At 32.1% G+C, this 26,470-nt stretch overlaps 1 protein-coding gene and 1 non-coding gene across 2 annotated transcripts in view; one reads left to right on the forward strand and one right to left on the reverse strand.

Annotated features, from left to right (window-relative positions):
* alpha-Man-Ia (alpha-Mannosidase class I a) overlaps positions 1-26,470 on the reverse strand; it is a 297,026-nt gene that overhangs the window by 248,400 nt on the left and 22,156 nt on the right. The window lies entirely within an intron of this gene.
* TRNAG-GCC (transfer RNA glycine (anticodon GCC)) lies at positions 21,763-21,833 on the forward strand. The gene has a single exon. It is a non-coding gene; the product is annotated as a tRNA-Gly (tRNA).

Below are 26,470 nucleotides of genomic sequence, written 5' to 3' on the forward strand. Positions count from 1 at the left end.
TATACTTTCTTTCTCTTTCTCTCTATCTTTTTATCCATCTATCTCTCTATATATCCTTCTCCTTGTCATTGAATGCGTAATGAAGTATGATGAAAAGAAAGATAAAAGATAGAAAAAGAGAGAAAAAATACATGTAATAAAAAAAAAAGATGGAAAAAGACAAAGAGGATAGAAAAGAAAAAGAGGAGATAAAAAATCCCCTTTCCCCCTCATCCCCGTTCCCATTCCCGTTTCCGTCCCCCTCCTCCTCACCTCTCTCTCTCTCTCTCTCTCATTCTGGGCAACCTGCTGCCGCGTGATATTTTCATCCGGAAGCTTTAATTAACGTGTTAAAAAATGCAACGCTGAGATATATCTCCCCCTCGCCAAAGGCGAATTCTCAAACGTGAAAAAGAAAAAAAAAATAGCTTTGCCATCCTTTTCTCGCGTGATAACGCGTAATCGTCGTCAATGTGTAAAAAGAAGAAAAAGGAGAGAAAGAAAGAGAGAGAGAGAAAAAGGAGCAGTGAGAGTGGGGTGGTGGGATTGTGGGGAGGGGAGAATGAAAAGGGAGAGAGAGAAAAACACGAGACGTTTCACGTTACACCAATTAGCCCGCAAAGATGCGTTAATTAACGAGTTCCTGGGGTCGAACGATCTTCGAATATTTTAACCCGCAACACAACCCTTCTCACCGTTCTACCCTGAGGCTAGGAAACGATTCTATCGATAAATTTTACGAATATTATATGGATACACAGATAGATATATATATATATAAATACAAGTAGATATATTATATATATAATAGGTATACATACTGTAGAACAAATGAGGGATGCAATTGCAGAAATGAATATAAACATGACAAGAAATTCGCCGTGTAATTAACGGGTTACTTATAGTGGTATCAAATTTTTATTCGTATTTGCGGGAAACATTTTGTACGGTAGATTTAAATAAACAGTTATACACACAATTTATGTTATAAATTTTGAGTAAACCTTTAAAATGGCCTATGTTTGTAGAACATGGGTTTTTCTTATATATTTTCGTGCGTAAAATACGCTCACAATGTTTGTACGAAAAAACGAATACATATATATAGATGTATCTAATAGATGCAACTAAACGAAGATACAGAAACGTCACCAACGTGATTCTCACTCGATGTAAAATTTATCAAAGGGGAGACATCTTTTCACTGACTCGTGAAAATTTGTCAAAGCTTCGTTATCGTTGTCAACGATGACATGTATAGATGTACACATAGATATGTACATAGATATGTAGATACGTTACTAGAGTTCTTTGGCGTTGATAGAGACGTTGGCATATCAAAGTAACCGTTATATCCATCTATCTATCTATCTACCTATCTATCTCTCTATCTATCTATCTATCTATATCTTCTTCTATCTTTCTCCCTCCCCTTTTCCCTCTCTCCCCCTTTTCTCTTTCGCTGTCTATTCGTTTAATAAAGAAACATCTAATATTAGCATCGACTTCTGTCTCCACTGTTTACACTCGTAGCTTTATAGATTGGAGAAGTTTGATGTTCTAAACAGATGGGACAGTTTGATTTTAAAATCAAAATTAACATTGACATGACTTATCGGAATAATATAGCAAATTGAACGTTGATCACTTTAATATGCAAAAATGAACATGGTTAAAATTGATGGTTTATATATATATATATATATATACATAAGTTATGCAAAAATAAATAGAGGAAAAAATAAAAGAAACATTGCTCGTTTATAGATATATCTTTTTTCTTTTCTTTTTATAAATGGTAAACTCTCGATGTCCTTCGAAATATTTAAATGATATTTTTTGTTTACTATACGTCTTTTGATAAATGCACGATAACTCAAGCGAGTAGAACTTAATGGTGATGCATTATCGATATGGTTGGATAGGCAGACGGTAAAGCGAAACGCATATGCTCATCGATAACCAATCCGTACACTGGATTTCGCTTTATACGCGTAAACGGAAAGGCCAACGAGATCTATCAAAAGGTGTTGAACCACCTGCCGCGTCAAATTCCATAAATCGTTTGTACCTTTGACCACCCGCAAAGCTTCTTTCACGTTCGATGACCACTCATTTCACGTCGGAATACTCGTAAACGCTTACCTGCAACAAGAAAATACAGAGAGACAAATAATTAATAAATATCTTTTCGTAGGATTTTAGAATTAATTTATTTCATTGATAGTATTAAAGAAAAATTGTTCTACGTAGATTGTAAAATAAAATATTTTTGTTATTTACAAAAATCTGGAGAAGGTAAAGAGAATCAAGCAAAGATCCTATATAAACGAAACGAGGAATGCACAGTTTCTGATTTTATCTGGGCCACCATCTACTTCTGCTCACCCTTCTTGCTCTTTCTCCATAATTTTTCTTAAAAATAATATATGTTATATAAAATAAAAATGATAATATACATATATATAATATGAACAATTTGTTTTACTACTTTACATTATTATCTAATTTATTTGATTTATTTAAGTGACTAGCTTTTGTATATAACATCTATCTTCGGAAAGAATGTAGCAAATATATTTTCTATACCACTTAAAAATCCACTTACATAAGAATGAAAAAAAAAACTCTTAAGAGAATAAAAGGGAGTATCAAAATTGAGATATTCCTCCATTTTAAACTGAAGATCGTACGAAGTGGTAATTCGAGTCAGCAAGGGGAACCCATAAGCTAAACAATATACGAAAAACAGGTCATTCTATTACACCCCTCCTCATACTGGACTGTGAACTTTTCAACCCTCATCTACATATTAGACACAGTACATATCTATTATATATATATATAACTATTACTTATATTTATATCGTATAAAATTAAAAAATCTTGACGCAACCTTTTAGATTAGATAGACTCTAAACTTTTCAAACCTCCACATGCTAAACTCAGAACTTATCAGCCCTCCTATAACTAAGAAAACTGCTATTCATCTATTTATTTTTTCTATGGTTATTATGTTTTCTTATGTTACGAAAGATTGAAATTGGATAACGTCAAAATTCACATGGTCAAATGGTATAAAAATAAACCCTAATATTAGATCTTTCATCGACCTATTTAGTATGTGTTTACAAGCGACCATGTGAATCTTGAAATTCTCCAATTTCAGTTTTTCACACCGGTAACATAAATATATATATATATGGTATATATTTTTAGTTCTCCAAAACGTTTTCACAGGGAATTGAACCCCGACGAGGAGTGCAAGCAACCGATCCTTTTCTTCTCCGTCACAGCATTTTCTTTTTCTCCATTCAGAATTTTTCTTTTTTCGTAAGTCTCTCTTTCTCTCTCACTTTATCTCATTCCGTTCCTGTCTCACCATCCTTACAATCGCCATATCTCTCTTTCTCTCTTTCTTTTGGATACGTCGAGCCACGCCTGAATTGTCGTAGATTTTCTATGGGTGCTGTAGAAACCAGCGAGAAAATTCGTTCCACAGAACCTGTTTATATACCTGCGGTGGGAAAAATCGTGGAACTTTTATCACAACGAGCACCCGTTCTCGAATCCGTACTTACTTTCTCTCTCTCTCTCTCTCTCTTTTCTTCTTTCCTTCTTTCTTTCTATACTTCTTTTCTTTTCTTTTTTCGCTTTCAATTTCTTCTTTTTTCCAACGTTCCTCTCGTTTCCCTTCGATTCAACGTCGCGACTCTAACGAAAAGAGCTCGAGTGTAATGATCGTTAAGGATCTCAAAGCGAGAGTACAACTCGATTTATTGGGCCGTATGAATAAAGCGAAATTGAAACGTTTACTAGAAGAAAAATACGAAAGAAATGTTATTTTAGATAAAACTAAGAACATTTTTTTAAAACTTCGATATTTCAATGATAAATGATATCTCATTTTAATGGCTAGGAGAAATTGAACGTTATCCAAATGTTCATTCAAAAAAAAATATTATAAGTACTCTAATATATTATACTACATTGCAATAATTTGCTTATAACATGTACGTATTTTTTTCTTTTTTTTTTTGTAAATTAAATAATCAGACGAAATTTGTGTCTTTACAAAAAACACGTGTTTTGTTTTACGTGTGAACTTAAGAAAAAATGTTTGAATTAAATTTCTTTAGAAAACCCTTCAATTATTTTAATTTTATACTTCTTTTTTGAATAGAAAATTTATTAAATGTTCTATTAGAAAGGAAAGAATAAACTGGGGAGGGCAAGAAGGAATGGGAGATAGGGAAAAGAGGGAGAATGTGTAAAATTTCTCGATCGTCGAAATCGCGTAGCCGAAAAGAAGGTCGCGTGAATTTCGCGCTCGCACGACCGTATATTTGTCGTAGAATTCGTGAGCCGACACAGCAACCAGTAGCCATTCGTGGTCCTTCGACCGCACACGAATTTCCCATTCCATCCGGAAATTCGTGTTCTTGCTTCTGTCGAGCACGAGAAACTGCAGCCGTATTTTTCGCTTTGTACCAGAACCTTCGAACCTTTTGCCTAATGCAAATGCTGAGTTTTTATCGAACGCGCACCGATAAATCCGATATTTATACTTCCACTCCGACGCTTTTTCTACTTTTATTTCTACTTTTTTTTTTCCTTCACGTTCCTTTTCTATTTCTTTTTTTCACCTTCACCCCTCTTTTCTTTTTCATTCTTCCTCTCTTGGTTTCTTCGTTCACGATCAAAGTATAAGTTTCCTCTTTCGTTAAAAATAGGAAAAATAAAAAGAAAAGGTAAAATTTATCGAATACAACGAATCAAACAATCCGTAACATAATTCGACAAATGAAATTTGAATTAAAAATAAAAAGAAGAAAAATAAATAAATTAGCGAATACGAATATCGACGATTATGACAGGTGTATAACATAAGCGTGAAATTCATTTTTTCTGTTAAAGATTATTTTTGTCGATATTTTCTTTGTACTATTATTTAAATATTTTTATACGCGTGTATGTATAAAAAAAAAAAATACTCTTGCTTCGATTCCAGAAAATACACAAATTATTATTTATATAATAATAAAATATAAAAATATAATAATAAATTGTTAAATTCAAGCTAGAAAAAAACACACACACAAGAATTTATGGACCAACCTTTTCAACAATTTTTATATCAAAACCATGATTATTATTTTGATATCACCTTTTATATACTCAAATGTACATTTATATACAAATACCCATACACACATAGGACACACATACACACACACACACATGGAATACATAGGTAAATTCGATTTACGCGAGGCAATAAATAATACCGCGGAGACACGTTTCAATTACTCCGAACGATGTATGTCCCTGGAGGATAACTGACTATTCTCCATCGTCTATCATGCTAGGATGACCAATCGGTTCTCGTTTACGGTGCTTGCAGCCATGGCTACTGATTTATCGCGGCCACGTTAAGACAGACCGTGTAACGACTCCATTTAGCCCATCTTCCCATCCTATCTCTTTCTGTTTCTCTCTCTCCCACACACTCACTGGCGTACTCTTTGATGTTCCATTCATGCATGTCGTCCTTTAATTAGCGAAATCTCTCTAGAATCGTTCTCTCTATTTCCGTTCCACACGAAGCTCAAATATTTAACCTAAGTATATACATATTGAGTAATAATTTTATTAATAAATATGTCGTAAGTAAATATCTAAATCATACGTTCGAATCTTTAATATCATCTATTGTATGTTAACTTAAAAATCACTAACTGTATTTTTAACTTTTTTTGTAATGAAAACATTAAAAAATTACATTTGACAATAAATTTTGTAAATTTATTAACCATTACTTCATAATAGGCATCAATAATAGTATGTGAAAGTATAAACAAACAAACGTACCATTTCTCAAACCGAATTTGTTTCCATTAAAGATTAATTTGACGAACAGTAATTCTGATAATTCTAATAATTAATGATTTTTGATCGAAAACATAAATGATATTATATATTAATTATTAAAAATATATAAACTTGATGAAAAATTAATTAAAATATGACGATTGTAAAGTTTATTAAAAGGTAAACTTTTGAAATTGAAATCTAACCAAACCGTTGAAAGGAAAATAGAAGTAGATAAGGTGGCAAAGAAACATAGAGATACAAGTATCTCGATTACAGATACACTCCACACTGACAAGTAGCCATGATCTTGGAGGTTTGGCAAATCCTCCACTTGGTTCTATGTAGAAGAGAATAAGAGAGAGAGAGAGAAAGAGAAAGAAAGAGAGAGTGAGTGAGAGAAAGGGAGAAAAAGCTTTCATGCTCTTATTCGAACTCCATAGCTACAGCATTTGAGTACTTCCCTACACTCTAACGTTTCTCTACGATCCTCTCTACCGTGTTTTCATTTCACTATTTTACTAAAGAATGCAATCGTGGCGCGTAAAACGAGCCGAAGCTCTACAAGAGAATGGAACACGCAACAAAGTGGATTTTAAAAAGGCAAAAACTAACTTGGAACAAATGGTTGGTCTCTCTCTCTCTCTTTCTCTCCCTGTCTCTTTTTCCCTCTTTCTGTGAAATTTTAACGTATATTATTAAACTTGATAATAATTTTCATTATTTTAAATCGAACATATTATAATATTTTGTTTTCTTTATAAACATTTTTTCTTATTTTAAATATAAGTATTTTTTCATATATTTTTATAATAATAATAATAATAATAATAATAATAATAATAATAATAATAATAATAAATATTTTATTATAATAATACATTATGAATAAAAATTCATGTTTACCTCGTACATAATGTTTTTACATTTGTTATACGTGGAACTGTTATTTAGCATAAGTAAGCTTTTAAATATGGTAGAAATTAATTCTCATTTGATTCGTATTTTTGGAACATAGCCACAAATTCGATAAATTGAAAATATGATATATATATATATATATATATATATATATTCATTCAATTTTAAGTAACATTTACATTTAATCTAAATATTTTATTAATATTAAATATATTTTTTAAATATCAAGGTTTGATGATCAAAAGAATGGAATTTAAGTTAAGTAATATTTAGAATATTTGAAATAATCTACTAGAGCACAAAGGAAAATATAAAAATAGATGGAAAAAAGTGAATATTAACAAGGGATTAAATCAAGCTAATGAAAAAGCCAATGCAAGTTTGAAAGTTCGTTTTTTTCAAAATCAATATGCATGATGATTCTGAAAGCTTTCTGCTACTTTGTTTCGAAAAAAAGAGGTTTGCTTACTCGGTAGCTATCGCGTTCTTTCACGTAGTATACATAGATGTACTATACATACATACTACTGGCATAACCACTATTGACGTTGGCATGGTCTCATGATAACGTCAAATGGAAATACGTTACGCGTATACTGTATTAAAATGTATACACATATGTGTGTGTGTGTATATATATATATATATATGTAATATAAATATTTCACAAAACCGTTAATCTATAGAATAACTAGTTAAATTGACGAATTAAAAAAAGGTATGAAATAAGGTAGAATTACATATATTAACTAATTATATTCTATGCATTAGCAAAAAACAATTATATAAGGTATAAAAATAGAAATTGAAAAAAGAAAAATATTCTTCGATTTCATTTCTATACTTGTCTATATTGCACTCTTATAAATTAAAAGACAATAAATATATGTTTCTTCGTTTTATGATCTCCGAAACAAAGGTTATCTATTCTCGAGAGAGTTTCTTTATTGATTTAACGGTTTAAATTAAGTTTCCTTCAAAAACTATGAAAATAAAAATGAAATAAATGCAAATTTCAATTTTGTTTCAATACCTGCCTATATTTACGATCACTATATATAGTATATATGTATGTGTACGTATCGAACAAGCGATAGAGAGAATACGATTATGTGGCTTACTACGGAAATACGAGAACTGTGTGGAGAATGTTTTTAATATAAACAGTAGCACTGAAATATTTGGAATAAAATACAAACTTTGCATGAAATAACTTGCCCATTTCTCTCTCTTTCTTTCTTTCTTTCTTCCTTCCTTTCCTTTTTTATTTTGGTCAGCATAATTAATAAACATCAAATCGTCGTACATATACATAAATTTATATTCAAGTTAAATTTATCTCTAAATAAATAATTAATAAATTCGTATATTTCGTTACCAAAAGGAATGTATACATAACTTTTTAATAAGTTTGTATAGGGTTGTTATTCAATGCTTTATACGAACTATAATTTAATCACTATAACAAGTATATATATATATATACACACACACACATCTAGTGTCAATCTCAATCAGTCTCATTCAATTAATCCTAATTTAGCTTATAATTTTTATCATGATAAGTGAGAGAAAAAGAGAAACGTGCATATACACAAAGAGAGAAAAAAAAAGAAAAAAAAAGAAAAAAAGAACAAATTGATAAATGTCGACAACTAACATAGGAACAAAGTTGCATTGGACGCGTTCTGACTCGACCGAATCATTATACGACGCCATGACACCTATGATTAATGGCCGAACAGAGATTAGCTTTTCATTAACGTGCTGCAACATTGTGAAAATAAGAAACGGGCGAAAGTCCGATGAAGCTCTCGCCACGGCACTGGCGATGATTTATCGGAGAATTAATCAGGTTTGTCCTGATCGTTATCGTTCTACCGTCGAAATGATCGCACGTTACTCGACGATCGAAGGCGTATCGTCAATTTTACTCACTCCTCGGACAAAGTGAATCACTTTGTGCGCATCGTCCCGACGAAGCTAAAAAAAAATTAATAATAATAAAAATAAAATAAAATAACCAAAAATTCGTCTCTGACGTTCGCGGATAATTCGATTTATTATCACCCCTGAACATTGTTCCAAAGTATCTCCAAGAGAGAAGAGAAAAAAAATCAAATAAAATTAAGTCGGACGGTAGATATTAATTACCTTCAACAAAATTGGTTTTTGCATTCCTTAAGGAAAAATATTTTACCACTTACTTAACTGTATTTGTAAATATGTAATATAATTTTATATTTTACATATGTATTATAATAACTATACATACAACTATAATAAATTAATTCATACTATACTAATATTACTATTAATAATTGAAAATTACTTAAATTTGTTTTTTTCTTTTACAGTAATTTCATTGCGTCTTCTTACAATCTCGTTTTACTACGAAGTCAACAGCACGTGATTTTTCTTTTTTTTCGAACGAGTCATTCATCCATTTTACTGACCACGTCAACGTTGATTGACTTTAGTGATCTAACGAAAATTAATTATCCAATGTGGCTAATATAATTTCATTATATATAATAAAATAAAAAAATAAAAATAATTAATTAATTATCTCGAAAACAAATAAGATTTGAAATCAATTCGATCCGTCGGGAATAGAGCAAGATAATCATAAAATCTGAAAGCCATAACGAATCAATGATTTTGAATGAATGCATCTCGAGAAGGACGACGCTACCTCAATATAATTAGCTTTGACCATTCGTCCATAATCAATCGAGAGTTCATAAGCCGCACTACCATGAATGAACCTAACTCTTGATGTTTTAAGTGCTTCCTCTGTCGAATCCCTTTTTAAAGAGGGCTACGGTAAATTGATAATGCGATCAGGACACTCGAAAGAATCCAATGATCGGATCAGAACAAGTATCGTTGAGTGTCGATGAATTCTCTCTTCGGTTAGTCCTTCAATACTCTTATCCTGCTTAACTTTACGATACTATCATTTTATTTAGCTTAACTATCGAATATAATTATAATAAGTTCTAACCCTATTAATAATACTAATAATAATAATAATTCTAACAACAGTTTTTTTTTCTTTCTATCTCTCTCTCTTTTTTACCTTCAAAAAAAATACATTGTAAATGAAAGTAAAGAAAACAAGTGTAACAGCACTCGGCTGGTAAAATTCGGCCAAAGAGAAAATTTGGAAATTACGAGCTTCGAATGAGGTTAATAATCAAGCTCTTGCATTTTCAAGCTTTCCAAGCTTTCTCCAGCTATCCCACACTTTGGCGTATCATAGAAACACAATTTTCCAGGACGTTGCTGCGGTGCTGCAAGTACGCTACTAGCCACGAAAGTTTATTGGCATCCGCACTCTGCATATCAACGTAACTTGGCGTTACCTGCAGCTGCGAAATGGCATAAAGGGCGCTGGGATTGCACTAGCCCTTGCGAACAAATCGTGAGCAGAATTTTCAAGGCTGATATCTCTCCCCTCTCTCTTTTCCTTTATATTTTGTTTCTTTTCTTTACATTTACTTAGCAAATAATTGACTTTGCATAAATAATTATTCATGGATAATATCTATACGCGCAAAAGCAAATATACATCATTTGATTAAATACGATTAGACATTTAATTAGATATATTTATTCTAATAGTATACGACGTTTATTATACAATCATTTATTTTGTAAGATTTTAAGACAGACACGACCACCCCCTGCCGTACTTGGAATCGGTAAGCTCTTAAATCCTGTAGTAGAAATTGTAGACCATTACAGCGAGAAGTTGACGTTACCACCGGCAATGGTTAAATTGAAAGCTCATGGGATTCGATCCGGTCGTCTAGTACTTCGTCGTTCGTCGTTGAACGAGCACGTATTCCTATATACCTTTGACTACATAGAACTTCCACGTTCGCTTGGTAATCATAATAAACATGTCGGACTTTCGAAAGACAATAATAAATGTCGGAGCGTGCACGCGCGAACAACCTAGGCTCATCCTAAATCACGAAGGGCTATGCATCACGTTGACCGTTCTGTTGTCCTACTTGTCATCATCGTTGCAACCCTTAGCTATCATTTTTACAATTCAAACAAACCGCTTTCTTCTATATTTTCTTTCTTTTATAATCTAACAACACATGTGTTTTACTACTATATACCCATGTTTGATAAGGATGACAAATAAACAGATATAAATATTGATCGTACAATTGAGTCAAATATCTTTCTATTTCCTTTCCACAGATATTATTTATGAAGAGCACGTAGACATCTGCTAGCTCATTCGTATGACCAATCGATCTTGAAAACGAAGCCCCAGAGCCGTACCGCACGAGAACTCATCAGTCAAGAAAACAGAATTTCATATTCCCATTGGAAGAGGAAGAAAATCAAGAGATGGAGAAAATACAGAAATATATCTATAGATATATACATATATATAGATAGATAGATACATACATAGATAAATAGATAGATAGATAGATAGATAGATAGATAGATAGATAGATAGATAGATAAATAGACAGGTAGATAGATAGAGAAAGAGAGAGGTAGTTAGTTGATCTCCTAGATACTCCATTAAAAGCATGGACAAACTTATGCTCGATTCGAAATTGAATTTCAATTTCTGAGAACCACCAGCAGTGGCAGTCATTCAACTTGGAATAGAGAGATCCCCTCTGTGAATTTATTTCCATTTCTCCTACCACCTCTATCCCTCCCACCTTGCTCTCTCTCTCTCTCTCTCTCTCTCTCTCTCTTCTATCAAGTCGACTAGAGTCAAGCTTGCGGCGTAACTTAAAAGGCAGTCTCGTTTAACGGTTCATTAGTTTCGCCATTTCCTCGGACTGCAAATTATGCAAAGAGGACAGCCTTTTCTATCTCTATCTTCTCCTCCTACTCCTCCTTCTTCCCCCCCCCCTCTCTCTATCTCTTCTACTCCTTTGCCATCTTATCTCGATCTTCCAGTTGTGGTTGTCGATGAACACGTTCTATACCGCGAAACATTCGGCTATCTCGCTATGAGAATCTTCAACGATCGAAAGACATGGAATTCACCATGCTAAGGAAACAGCACAGAATTCTCTAAAAGCACGTGACCAAATATTCATGGTTAACCGAGTTCTGTCTTAGAATTTCGATCATCCCTCGTTTACTCTCTCATAATTTGAATACCACAGTTCGAGCAATCGTACGATCGTCTTTCTTTACTCATCTTCATTATTTTTATACTTTTATTGTGAAAAATTAAATAAATCTCTTTACTTCAAACCCTAATTGGTTTGAAAAGTTTTATATGATTAGAAGACTTTTATTTGAAATTTGTATAAAGAATAATACAATACCTGATAATAAAACTCAAGTGAGCTAATTGAAAATAAGAAATATTATTAACTGTTTATACCACAAACATCACAATATTTACCATACCAAATATACTGCATCACTCGGCCGGTATTATCATAATCTATATTGCCATAATACCATATCTGATACAAAAAATCAAATAGACAATGGTTTAATGTTTCTTGAAATACAGTTTTTAAAAACTGTTCACATAGTACCAATATATCAGCTCATTAATCTTTCTAATATCTTCTCTAATATTCTTTTTTCTTACAACTTTTGCACCCCAAAATGATATTAACCTTAAACCGGTAATCTGATGTCTCTTTTCTTAAACAAATCCTATCAAAAATGTAATGGTTTTATAAATTAAAGTCGCGATACGAAAAGAAAGTTAAATTTGATCTGAAAGTGATACATATAAGAGGAAGTCAAAGTTATCAAGTGTTTCACTCTCTTTCTCTCTCTCTCTCTCTCTCTCTCTCTCTCTCTCTCTCTCTTCCTGATATTCGAACTTTCTAAAGTTAGCTAACATCTTTCATCAATTTTGAATCCTGATCGTTCGGGGATTGCAAAAGGTTAAAGAGAAATTGAGACGTAGAAGAGGATGACACTCGTATCGACTAGACAACGACACTTTAGTTCCTCTTGTCCAACGGTAAGCCGCGAACTTTAACGGAAGTGAAGCTGCCACCATCCTGTACATGCTGCTAGCCGCTAGCAGAAAGGGACGATATCTTTATTCATCGCTTTTGTTCCGGCCTCTGCGTAATTTGCATGGAATCTATATGTATGAGTAGAAAGATATAGTATGTATATACGACAGTAAAATGGTGATGGCGATGAAATCGAGGGAAGTCGAGGAGGAGAAAGAGGAGAGGAAAGAGAAGAGGGAACGGGAGCTAGAAGTAAAGCTACAAGAGTTGCTCCTGAAGTGATTCTTGTTAAAAAAATATATAACCGCCCTTAAGATTTTACTTCTCGAATTAAACTTTTGTTTTTTTCTTTTTTACAGCTTTCAAGATTTAATGAGCTTTTACCAATTTTCTCTCGATAAAGTTTCTTTTTTTTTTTCTTTGTACTTTAAACGCCAAAAATTTCAACGCCAACTGGAAGAATAAAAAGGCAAAGAGTGAGAGAGAAAAAGGGGGAAAAAAAAATAAATAAAAATTTCTTTCGCGAATTGTTTTTATTCTCCACTTAAATTTATCCTTCGATATATATATATATATATATATATATATATATATATATATATAACTAGAAAGAAAAATTGTATAATTACGAAATATTAAGAAACGAAAAATAAAATATACCACTTTGCGTCCTTTTGTTCTCTTAATATCCAAGTATTAAAAGGAGGAAAACAAAACAAAAAAATAAAAGAATAAAAAAAATAGAAAATAAATTTTATTTTCACCATGACATCGTTCACATTGGAGATAAAACGTCGCAGGCAATATTTGCACCTTCGGGAAATCAATGTCCTCCATCTTCGAGTATCTTCGAACTTTAAAATACTTTCACCGAACTTTTTACTCGCCATGGAAGCAAAAATACCATCGGGAAAAGAGCTTTCAATCTTATACGATACTCGAGAATGTATATAAAGATTGGTAATGTCAGAAAAATGCGAATCCCATTACTAAATTTATTGAACGAATTCTATGCTATATAAATGTGTATGTACAATTTGTATACTGTTATCCTGAAACGTTTATGCATACACGGGTTCTCAAAGTTTTTAAATTTTTTACATGTAAATAAAAATAAAAAAATATTTTCTAAACATTTCCCAATTAAAAATCAATATAAAACTAAAATTAAACAACTTTCATTCCTAATTTGCAATTGTTATTAAATTATGCATATATAATTATGCAATGACAAATAACATTAACTTTCACACTCGCATTACAATATATAAGACAAAATTGGCTATTTAAATTATATATTATCCTTATTAAAAAATTATTTAAATTTATATCGAAATGTATATAATATTTATTGAATTTATAATAAAAACTATTTAAAACAAACAACTTGATCTTTCGTCAATCCAAATTATTTATAAAAAAAATTAAAATTAACAATTCAAATAATATGACATACGTTCATTTATGAAGTGAAAATTTCTTTAGAATCGTTGTGATTCAAAACTCGATGTAACGAAAAAATACATTTAAAATTATTCCGTTCTTTGTCAAGCATCTAAAGGAATTAGTTGTTACAAAAAAACATACTTGGATGTGTTGACCAATGATAAAGATATCTCTAATTCAAAGAAAGACTATATACCAGAGTTTCATAAAAGGATATATTATATTTACTTAGGTTAGGACGGGATATCTTTCCCTCGACAAACATCCTACGATTTATGTGTCTATCTATATCTATCGCATTTAGTATTCCATTTTAAATGCTCAAATTTGGAAAGTGGTAGTTTTTGTCAGCTACCCCCACCTCAAGATCATATCAGTACCCTTTGATATATATGGTAACAATATTATAATACAATTATCTTACTCCTGATACTCTGGATTCGTCTCATTCTCTCGAAACTTGGTTTTAAGAAGGTTTCACTTCTAACATGTGTGATCTGCATACATGATATTATCCAATGCAACTCCAATTCTCATTTATCTTTACTCATTTTTTTTTCTTTTCTTTCTTTCTTTCTTCCTTTCTTACGCAAAACGGTGAACTAACAAGTCTCACAAAAAAGATAGCATAAAAAATTTATCAAAAAAAAAAAAAAAGCTAATCCGCAGTAGAAAAAAATGTAGTAAACGATAGTTCGTAAATGGAACCTTCATAGTTTTTCCATTGACCGATAAAAAAGTCATTTAACCAGACAAAATCTACCTGGGCATATTTCTAAGCGTTTTCACCTGGCAAAGACAGAAAAAGAATCTGGTTTATACTCTCTGCTGAGAACGGTAGGAGAGAAAAGAAGGGGAAAACGCTTCAGAGATATTAATCTCGTCGTAGTAGTCGTCCTCGTCCCCGGATATGCGACGTTTTCACTTTGATTCCAGGGAACGTTGTCTCTGATTCTTTTATTACGCCGAGACGGCAGCAACTCCCGGTTCGCATAACGTGCCTAGATTAAATTTGTGGCCTCCCCTGTTTCCTCTTTCTCTCTCTCTCTCTCTCTCTCTCTCTTTCTCTTTCTCTCTCTCTCTCTATAGTTTCGTATAGACATCGAAACGAAACCCACTCGTTCCAACATCCTATTCTTTTTATACAAAAGAAAGAAGAAGACTCTCTCCCACCTCAAAACTTTTCATCTACTTTTTCCCCCATATCTCGTTTATTTTCTGAATGCAATAATAATCACGCGACTACGAACAAGATTTTGACATCGTTAACGCGAGATTTCAATCCTGCAAAGAAAAGTGAAATATTATTATTCTTATATTTTTATTATTATTATTATTATTATTATTATTATTCTAATGATTTAATATACATATATCTCATTGTAGTTAAAGAATAAATTCAATACAATTTTCGAATCTATCACATCAATTTGATTATATATTATTTAGTTTTCCTTTTAAAATGAGATAATGAGCGAGTGACCAAAACAATCTAATATTTTGAAATAAGATTTGAAATTTATAAAAAGTTATTTATTTTAAATAAAATACAAATACGATAGAGAGAACCATTTTAAAAATGTTTCACTTTTCTTTTTCATTTACTATGATCCATAAATTTCGTTTATTTTCTGGCTGGAATAATAACAATCACGTAACTCTCAAAAAGATTCCGAAGATTTAAAAGAGATTAAAAAAATTTTATTATTCCTTGTTAAACTCTATAAACATTGTATTTTAATTATTGAATGTTATTTCATTCTACTTTTTACAATCTCCTTTTATTTCCTAAGTACAATAACGATTACGTGACTCGGACAAAAAAATAATAATTCTGATATATAATACCAGGATTTTTACGTTACGTATATAGAAATAAAAAATTGTTATCCTTAGTTAATTGAAAAAAAGTTTGAAACAAATTCAAATGATAAAACCATTTTGTAAAATTGTACATGATCCAGCAGCAGAAAAAAAGAACTATTGTTAATCCTTTTTTTTTTAAACCGACAAAAGCACGTGGTACTTGATCGATAATGGGTATGAAGAAAGAAAGAAAGAAAGAAAGAAATAGAGAAAGCTTTTTTTTTTCCAAAGCTGCGGCTAAAACGGACAAAAGTTTTTCCCGATATACTCCGGTAATGAAAGTTTAAAGGAGAACCGACTTGACCGCCTGTGGCAAATTGTCCGTGAAAAGATCGCTATCGGAACGTATATTTAAACATGGTGGGTGCATCTTGTCTTCCGGCTAAAAATTCACGTAGAATCTCCGGAGTATCGAAAAATTTCTTTTCCTCAAAGCAAATTTCTTGGCTATTATTTTTCGAAGAAAAAATGTAGAATAAGAATAAAAGATTAAAACAGTATATTGTAAAGAGAGATACCTATTATTATTATTTTTTTTTATTATTATGCTTTATTTCTTTTATTATTCAATATTCAAATATATCTTATAAAATTTGATAAAACATTTTCTTACATGTCCACTTACATCTCCACTTATTTATAATCCATCTTTGATTTCATTCTTATCGAAGGATCACAAATAAAAAGAAATAATTTTTACTAGGATTCCTCGAATCGGCTTAATCGTGAAGGACAATCTTAAAAAATTCAAAAAGTTAATATCTCTTTGATGACGTTCGAAGAGATAAAGAGAAAAATTCCATAAGGATTATCGATTTCTGTATTTGGAATCATGAAAGATCTAATCCGTGACTCTTGATTGTTCGCGTCAACGATATTCTTGACGTTCGGATAAAAGTGATACAGGTAACGATGAACGAAGCGAATGAAACGATAGAAAGTCAAAAATAATTATTTTATCGAATATCTCTCGACATATAGAAAAACAAAATAACATAAATAATGTAAAAAAAAAAGTCAGAAAATAATTTAACTTATAATACAATAATCGAAATATTTTTGTTAATATAGAAAGTAAAATAAAAAGAAAATCTGTAGTATTCTGTGAATCGGTTAAAAATGATAGGGCTTAAAGAACAGCACGTAACAGATAAAGAGAAAAATTGCAACGAAGAAGGAGAATAAGTTTAAATCAGTTAATATCCAAGAACGGACATGTAAAACGTCAATCCAACCAACGTTTAGTAATATTCAACCTCGAGTCTACCGTCAATCATCGTAAGCCTCTTTTCGAAGGCTTAAGATCGTCATCGTCGATTCCAAGATGGAAGAAGAGAAAACAGAATAAGAAGAAGCAAAAGGTAAATAACTAAAAATACAAAAGACAAGTAAAAAAAAAAAAAAATTAATAAAAAAAAAATCTGAAAGAGGGTGGTAAATGTTTTGGAGACAGTTTCGAAACGAATGTTAAAGCTTCTTTGTGTTCAACTGGTCGAACAACCTTCAATATTACTTCCCCCCTATGGCAAAAGGATCTTTCTTCGAGGATTATCGATCATCTAATGCTCGAGACTGACTTTTAAGCGGTGGCATCTTTTTAAACTTGCTGACCTATTTGATCGGTTGACAAAGTTGAAAATCTATAAAAAAAAAAAAAAAGAACCCATGATTAATTACACCTCTATACTTAACTTTGTAGTTAAAAAGTAAATAAATAAAAAAGTAAATAAGTGATCTATTCGATCAAGGGGTGGGATGTGCTGTTTATCGAACGAATTAAAGATTTTTATATTTTTCTTTACGTTTCTTATTAAAAATTTCACTGATGCAAATCATTAATCATGCTTGTCCATCTGGAAGATAAATCACATGGTTTCTTCGAACGGAAGGTTGTTTTTAACTTTCGTCTAATCTGAGATCAACTTACAATCAATTATATGAGATATCATTGTCCATTATTTTTAATGTTGGGTGCAGAGAAATTAACGCAGAATGCAGAAGAATTATTAATCTCTTACTTACTTATTTTATATATATATATATATATAAATGTAGATTTCGTTTGTACCTAATCGGTAATCTCCAAAAGTACTTTACCGATTGCTTTGAAATTTTTCGCAGTGTACTACGAACGTATTAAGGCTCATGTCATGAAATAGGCAAATCTTATTGGCCTCCAGTATCACTGAAGGGTGGAGCCTTCCAACATAATATGAAAAGATCGGACTCTTGAAGGAAGTAGCAGTTTTTTGTCGTCGGTATCGTCGGTTGACGAATGTTATCAACTTATGGTTTTTCTTAAGTAAGCGATACTTATATCTACCTATTGTATATTAAGATATTTTATTTCGTACATTTATAGCAGGGTTTTTTTTAACTAACGATAAGATAAAAAACGGATTACGAATAAAAAATAAATGTAAAAGGATAGGAAACTAAATATAAGATATAGGAGAGTTTTTGAGTACGATGAATAAACATAGATAAGCGGGTAGACGACGAAAGAATAAAGAATAAGGGAACCGATAGTCGAAATAAAGAAAGACGGTGTATGGTCTGTTCTTTATAAGTTGTTAAGTTGTGTGTGTGTGTGTGTGTGTGTGTGTGTGTGTGTGTGTGTGTGTGTGTGTGTGTGTGTGTGTGTGTGTGTGTGTGTGTGTGTGTGTGTGTGTGTGTGTGTGTGTGTGTGTGTGTGTGTGAGAGAGAGAGAGAGAGTCTGTGTGAAACTAGAAGGTTCTCGAGCGATATCGATGCTTCGTTGATCGCCTCGAGACGGATGTTTGGAAAATTTGAGAACGATGCGGATGAATATAAAGGGACGCGGATTGAGACAATAGTGAGTTCATTATTCAGTTAGTCATCAGTTAATATGCAGTCGTTATCAGTAGATCAATCATAACAGTCGCAGTTGTATTATAAGTCGTTATTGGTTGTAAGAGTGCAGTCGCTTATCTACGTTGTAATCATAAGATTGTGAAACTATTATTGCACTTTTTCTAATACCTATTTTAAATATATCTTATTAGTAGGATTAAACTGGGTGAGTGTTCACCCCGCACCTCTCACCCTAAATAAAATTCCCTACATTAATAACATTAGAGGATAAAAAGAATATCAGCACTTATTAGATTCTAACCACTTTTATCTAACTATCCTTAATAATGAACAAATATATATAAGAACATAAAGACTGCTTACTAATGATAATACCTAAATAATATTGTATTTTCTTCACACGCGCTGTATTACTATCTATTCCTGATTATAATATTCCTGATTTCTCTCTAGTTTCTGGAAACTTCGAAAAATGAACGGTGTTGATACGAGATCAGAGATAACGAGCGTTTACGCCTCGAGAGGATCCGAAGTTTGGCACAAAGCAAGTGGCTTTCGTTTTAACCCCTTGACCTGAAGTACCTCGGCAATCCCACCCTTGGAACACTCGTTCCATTTCACAAACTCGTCCGACTCATCCCTTCCCTCTGCACCAACCCCACCCCACCTTTTGAACAACCTCAACATCGAAGTAGCAACCGTTCGTTGCACATTCTCCTAACACAAACTTGCGGCTTGTAATTAGAGTAACAATGCGAGGCACTCCTTGTAACCGCAAACTCTGCCATCGGCGTGTTATGCAATTATTATAACTCAGGTGAAGGTAGAAGCTTTAGAACGATTGAAACTGTGAATCCCTATACATATAGATATTCGCACATGGGATCGAGATACGCACCCCACTATTTGGCTACAGCTTCCGTTCTCTCCCATAAACCTGATATTGCTACATGGTTCAAAGTTTTCAAGCGGTTACCTCTACGTTCACCAAAACTCAAGTTATTACCCTCAGTTGTTACTTCTTCTTCTTCTTTTCTTTTTCTTTCTGTTTCTTTTTTTTTTTTTTTTGAACGAAGCTCTGCCCTTCTTCGAATTCGTTTTATAGTTTGTTTTGTATAACTTACATTCGCGAATATCACTAACAATAAAATATTTTCTTAAATAAATTTGAAATGGTGATGTTATGTATACCGGTCACGTGATCTATTTCGAAAAAGTTTGAAGGTTTTATAACGAAATGAAAAAGAAAATTTATGATTCTAAACGATATGGAATTTTTGAGAAATTGATATTACATTTATGGTGAAGTTTATTATTTGTACTGTTAGATTAATAATCGTTAACACATATTCGTCCGGTAATTTTTTGCACCGCCATTCGTCAAGTGTTGGTCATTTACATAGATCACGCATTTTATTATGCCATAGGACGTAACACGATTATGAAGAATTATTTTGTAGACGATAAAACTAATATTTAGTTCTTTTCTTTAAATTTTATTTTCTGTTTCAATACGCTATCGATCTTAGCGAAAGAAAACTCCACTCAGAGATTAAGAGGAATATTTTAGGAGAGCCATAAAATCATTAACAAACTTAAGAATTATCGAGATATATTGGTGCGACGAAAACCTTTGTGCAGTGTCGGGTCCTTCGAGTGGTTTCGGATTTCTATGTAAACACATGCGATACCATAAGAAGAAACGATATTCCGTTATTTTAAAACAAAGTTCCTTTATGCATGATTTCCACTACGATCTTTACCAAAAACATAAGCTGTACCCATCGGTGGACTATAGGGGTGGATCCTTCTGCTATTGGTCGATAAGATTCATAATCTCCTTCCCTCTCCAAAAAGCTTTTTTCTGATAGAAATATGTGAACGAAAGTTAGAAAGTGTCCTCAGTCCTTAGTCTGTCTGCCTGTATATACGTCCGAATCTGTCCTTAGTCTTTGATAATCAGTTTGTTATATCCATCTGCGTATTATCTGTTTTATCAGTCATTCTGCAAATCAGTTAGTCAGTCAGTCAGTCGGTCTTATATTTGTAACTCTTTTGTAATTTGTATTTTTGTAACCACGCTACTTTTTGTAAACTTTTGTAAATACTGCTCGACATAATAATTAAATAAACTATCACATATTTCTCTCCGAACTACAATATATTATATTATACATACATATATATATTTCATCTTCCTTATTTCTTTGTCTAAACTCCACAATTTATATATTGGACATATCCGTGCAAGTGTTATTACCGAGTTAAAGTGATTAAAAATATAAAAAGTGAAATTTTAAATGTAAAAATGTCGTGATTCAAATAAAAAATTAACATTTGTTCGTTTTCGTGAAAATCGTATTGGAAATTATGTGAAATATGCTGGACTATCTTCGGAATTAAATATGTAACAATAAATAAAAAATATATGTACTGTATACCTTTCTGTTCAACTAGCGATAATTAGCGAAAATCGTTTTTTAAAATAATTAAATACTGATGTTGGGTCGTAGTTACAGTTCGACTGATAGAATCACACTAAACTTAAAAGGAAATAGGTCGCGTGTGAAACGTAAACTTTATAGAAGACATTAAATACCTAAGTATTCCCGAAGGTTAACATTTGTTGCTGATCGATAATAGAAGAGGTAGTTTAGTTCACATGTACTTTATATATGTGCACATAAATACATATTTAAACACGTGTATAAATGTATACATATATAAGAATTAATTGATCTATAAAAATATTTGTGGAATTTTATACATTTTTATAAATAATTGAAAGTAGAATTATACAGAATAGAATTTAGTTTGTCCAATATTCCATCAAAACTTACATTACCGACACAAACTGTCACGAGCATCGGTGGTTCAGTGGTAGAATGCTCGCCTGCCACGCGGGCGGCCCGGGTTCGATTCCCGGCCGATGCAAATATATTTTTTTTTTAATTTTTTAATAAAAAAAAAACTTCACATAGTTAACCAAGCTTAAATAGAAATTATTATTTGTTGTTGTTGTTGTTGTTGAAAACTACATATAGTTTATTTATCCCAAATTTTTGCATAAAACTGTTTCTCTTAAATATTTTGGTAACAAACAAAAATATTTCTGTACAATTTATCCAGAGAAAATAATAGTAAATTAACTTTTCAACTTTAACAAAATAACCTTTTCTTTTTCAAATATTTCTAATTGCTAACGTAAAGTAAAGTTTATGTCATGTGAAGAAATATAAAAAGAGAAATTTCGGCAAATTTGACGAATGTTTGCAATGTTTATCTGAAATAAAATAATTACAAAAATATATTTGATTTTATTTTATCATAGTATAAAAAGAAAAAATTTTATAATTAAAAAAGTATTTGAAATTTGTGTGTTATGTGAAAACGTCACGTTACGTCAGAACAAATCGATTAATAGCGAACACGTTCCAATGTGTGCAATCAAGGAAACGGAAAATCGTATTATGTCAAAATATGATTTTCATTCTGCTCGAGTTCGTTAGTTCTACGCTCGAATACCAGAGCTATAAATTTTATGAAGGAGCTAATGAGGATCCATTGTTTCAATATTCAGCCAGCAATCTCGGCTCAAAATTCGAAAGATATAGCGATGGAATTATGAAATTATCAAAAACAAGAGAGTTTTATGTTGAAGCAAGTTTGTCCAGGCGAATCTGCGAAGGTAAAATATTGCGATGTAAAATAAAAAAAAATGAAAATAAAAAAAGCAAATAAATAGGGAATAAAACAGAAGCAAATAAAAAAGAACAAACCCCTTGAAATGAAGAACAAAAACAAATAAAAAAGAAAAAAAAATAAGAGAAAGAGATTTCGCGATCATTATCACGACGTTCGTAAAGTTCATTTAAAGTACATTGAAGTTTTCATAACCGGCTATAAAATTCAATGGAGCTTTTTGGAGTCTTACACGAAAATATCAAGAAGTTCTGGATTTTGACTTTAGAAAGTACCAGGCGTTCTCTTTCTTTCTCTTTCCTTCTCTTTCCTTTTACTACCACTTCTGCCACCTCTTGCTAGCCGTTTACACTACGAGCTGACGGCATCTTTAATGATAACAAGATTCTCCGCAATAGGATGTTACGTTCACTACCGTTGGAATCCAATTGCTAAAAGGAATCTTGTGGATTCCACAAGTGGGGCATTACGGTAGATTGGGTACCGTTTAATGTGACTCCTTTCTTATTCCATACCCAATCAAGTTTTCTCGTTTACATGTAAGGAAACCTGCATATCTTTTACTCATTTATTTATTTAATAATAATTTAACAACCATCCTATATACCTCTTTTCCTTCTAATAATATTATCTGTCTCAGATCAAATAAAATAAATTTAAACCAAAGTTCTAACGATCGTACTACGATGTCAATTATTTATTAAACAATTATTTTGCAACTATCTAATATCTTTTTCCACTCGAATTATATAATAGACGTTGATTGGCACAAAAAAACATTAACATGTTTTACAATTCTAAGATCAAACATAAAATAATATAGTAAGATTTAAAATGACCCACATATGGACTCTCCATTGAATAGGTAAACGTTGGTTATAGGTAATAATAAAAATAATATAAAATAAATCAATTTCAAAAGATTGCTTTCGTAAAACGAAATGAAAGTGTGAAAGATGAAGCAAGTGATTTAACAACAGTATGAAACGATAAAGGAAGATCGGAGTATCAGTTAGGTAGTTCGGAAATACCTGGCCTATCCATGATCCAACTGACGCTTAATTACGCAACTAAACGCCGAGCGGTAGGTGCGCGCATGTTAACGAGCTAGAAACGAGGAGTTAACGATGGAAGATAGTAGTGTCGGCATGTAAACGTACTTATCGATATCTTCCGACTTCGAACGATCGATCGATGATCTCTAAACCGAAAACCCGTAGAATCAAGGTAAGAGCGTAATCGAGCGATCGTCTATTAGCCAATTACACTGACGCTTTTCGTTATTGGACTTTGAACTCGATAGAAAGATCGATCGATCGTTCAAAAATTCCACGGTTGACTTCTCTAATAGAGATATATATATTCCAAGTAGAAGAGTTTAAAGTCAAAGTAATTTTCAAACACTTTATCTGTACCATTCTATACGATTCTTTTAACAAATTTATTTTAACACACTACTACACGACGACAACGTACACACATTTGATAATTCGACTAATCTATCTAGTAATGACTTAAATATATGCGTTAGAAAGGTGTTTTTAATAGGAAATCGATAATTCTTATCAATCGATCAATTAGGACACCAATTGCGAAATGGAGCAGGAACTCTAACCGATAGGTCGCTTTTTGCAATGTAAAAGAATTTAAAGTCGTCTAGTCATTTTGGTGCAACCGTCTACTCCTATCGATATCGACGATTTTCATGCATGATCGACGATGACACGATAAAACTCATTCATCGGATAAGAAGAGAAAGAGAGATCGATTAATCGATCAAAGAGGATACCAATCGACGTGGAAAAACCTTTCTTTGCCGAACTTTCAAATCACCTAACGAGATTTCGCATCCGGGTGATGCGATAAATGACTCACTTAACACATACTTGAGATCAACGATCAAGATGAAAGTTCATTGGGAGAATTTCATCTCGGTTCATCAAGTCTATGCAATTTTTACGTATCTATCCGAATGGAAAAAAAAATTGATTGACTGATTAGGATAAAATTAGATAGTTAGTAAAGATTTCTTACATGCGTTAACATTTAACTATCAATAGAATTATACTAAACAAGTACTCATTAGTGGATAGTAAAATTAATGAAATACAAGAATCTTGCATCATCAAATAATACCATTGAGTTATAGTATACCAAGAAAATGATCTAAGTCGATATAAAAACGTCTACGTAATATGTAATATATAAAGTAATGATTTTCAGACAACCTGAGTTAAAAGTTAAAAGTAGGAGTCATGGAAATGAAATTCTAGAAGCGATGTTCGTGCTTCATTTGCTGGCTAATCGTGGGATTATGTTTTACGACGTCGTCAGGTATATCGTACCGTTGCTAATTTGCAGCCTTCATGTTTCGAAAGTGCGATTCTCCTGGTCGTTCTGCCAAAGACAGTTTCTATGTCTGCAATTTTAGTCGTTGTTTTGTGTCACGTAATAGTAATGGTTATGATACTAATGGTAAATAGTAGTGGTTGTAATAATAGTAGTTGTTGTTGTTGTTGTTACTGTATTGTTAGTATAGTATTAACAGTATCCAATGAAACCAGATCCTTTAATCAATTATATTTGAACTACGAATAGTTTTTCTAGTAATTCCCTTCAGTTAATCTCATTCACACTTTGAAATGATTCTTGAAAAAAAGATAGACATTCCCCGATACAATACCCGTTCGAATTAAAAGAAAAATCTAATATGATCGATTGTATCAGAATACGAAGAAATGAAAGAACAGATTTTATCCTATTTTTTCTTTTTATCTTTTCTTTTTTAACCAGGAAAACGGGCAACGAGTTTTCTCTTATTTACCTTCCTTCCAATAAACGAGAAAAAACGATTTCGTTCCTATAGTCCGACCTTTCTTCAGCGAATGCATTCGCGAAGGGTCCATTTTATTTTCAACGTTGTAAGGCTTTAAAGAAGTACGTCAAGAAAAATAAAAAGTATAAGAATAAGAATAAGAAGACGAAGAAGAAAAACGAGAAGAGACGAAGGAGTTTACCATCCAGAGATTCGAACACTATTGATACCCTCTGAACGAAATACGTATCTCCTCCTCTGAGAAATTGGATTTGCAAAAAGAGGACTCTTTGATCGCGTTGGTTAGCAATAAACCTTTTGGAATGATCCAACAACGATATACTCTTATTACACGCTACTCTGCTTCTTCCTTCCTTTCTTTCTTTCTTTCTTTATTTCTTTATTTCTTTTACTCTCTATCTCTCTCTCTCTTTCTCTCTCTTACTTTCTGTTTTACCTTTAAGAAATACTATAATTATCAGCATATTACAAAGTTGCAAGATCTTCCGATGTTTAACTTTCGAATGGGACGTCCATAAACGAAACTGGCCATGGGATGATCACGAAAGAGAATCCATACGGTGGACGCCTTATCGCAACATAATATCGTAACTATAAACCGCTTATTACGATGATGAAGTCTTACGATTTTAATAACTCGCACGGTCCACTGAGCAATAAAATCAAGAAGCAATGAAATAAAGCTCTTCGTCTCTCTCTCTCTCTCTCTCTCTCTCTCTTTCTTTCTTTCACTTTCTTTCTTTATTTATTTCTTTCTCTTTCTTTCACATTAGTTTACTCGTTAAATCAAAACCGTCCATTTTGTTTGCCCGCCCAAGACATCAAATAGTGAAATCTGTGTGATGGTCTGACGTTCTTTAAGAATCGCATCGTGTGATCATATACTCATACACACATACACACACACAAATGTATCTATTTATACACATTTAGATGAATATTGAGTTTCACATTACACGTATATAAAAATGATGCAACCACGCTGCGAAAGTGCTTTTGCAATGAAATAAATGTTAAATATCTTCGCAGATAT

Source organism: Polistes dominula, unplaced genomic scaffold, assembly GCF_049000335.1.
Source record: "Polistes dominula isolate Pdom_NZ unplaced genomic scaffold, Pdom_raw_medaka contig_33, whole genome shotgun sequence".
Classification (NCBI taxonomy): domain Eukaryota; kingdom Metazoa; phylum Arthropoda; class Insecta; order Hymenoptera; family Vespidae; genus Polistes; species Polistes dominula.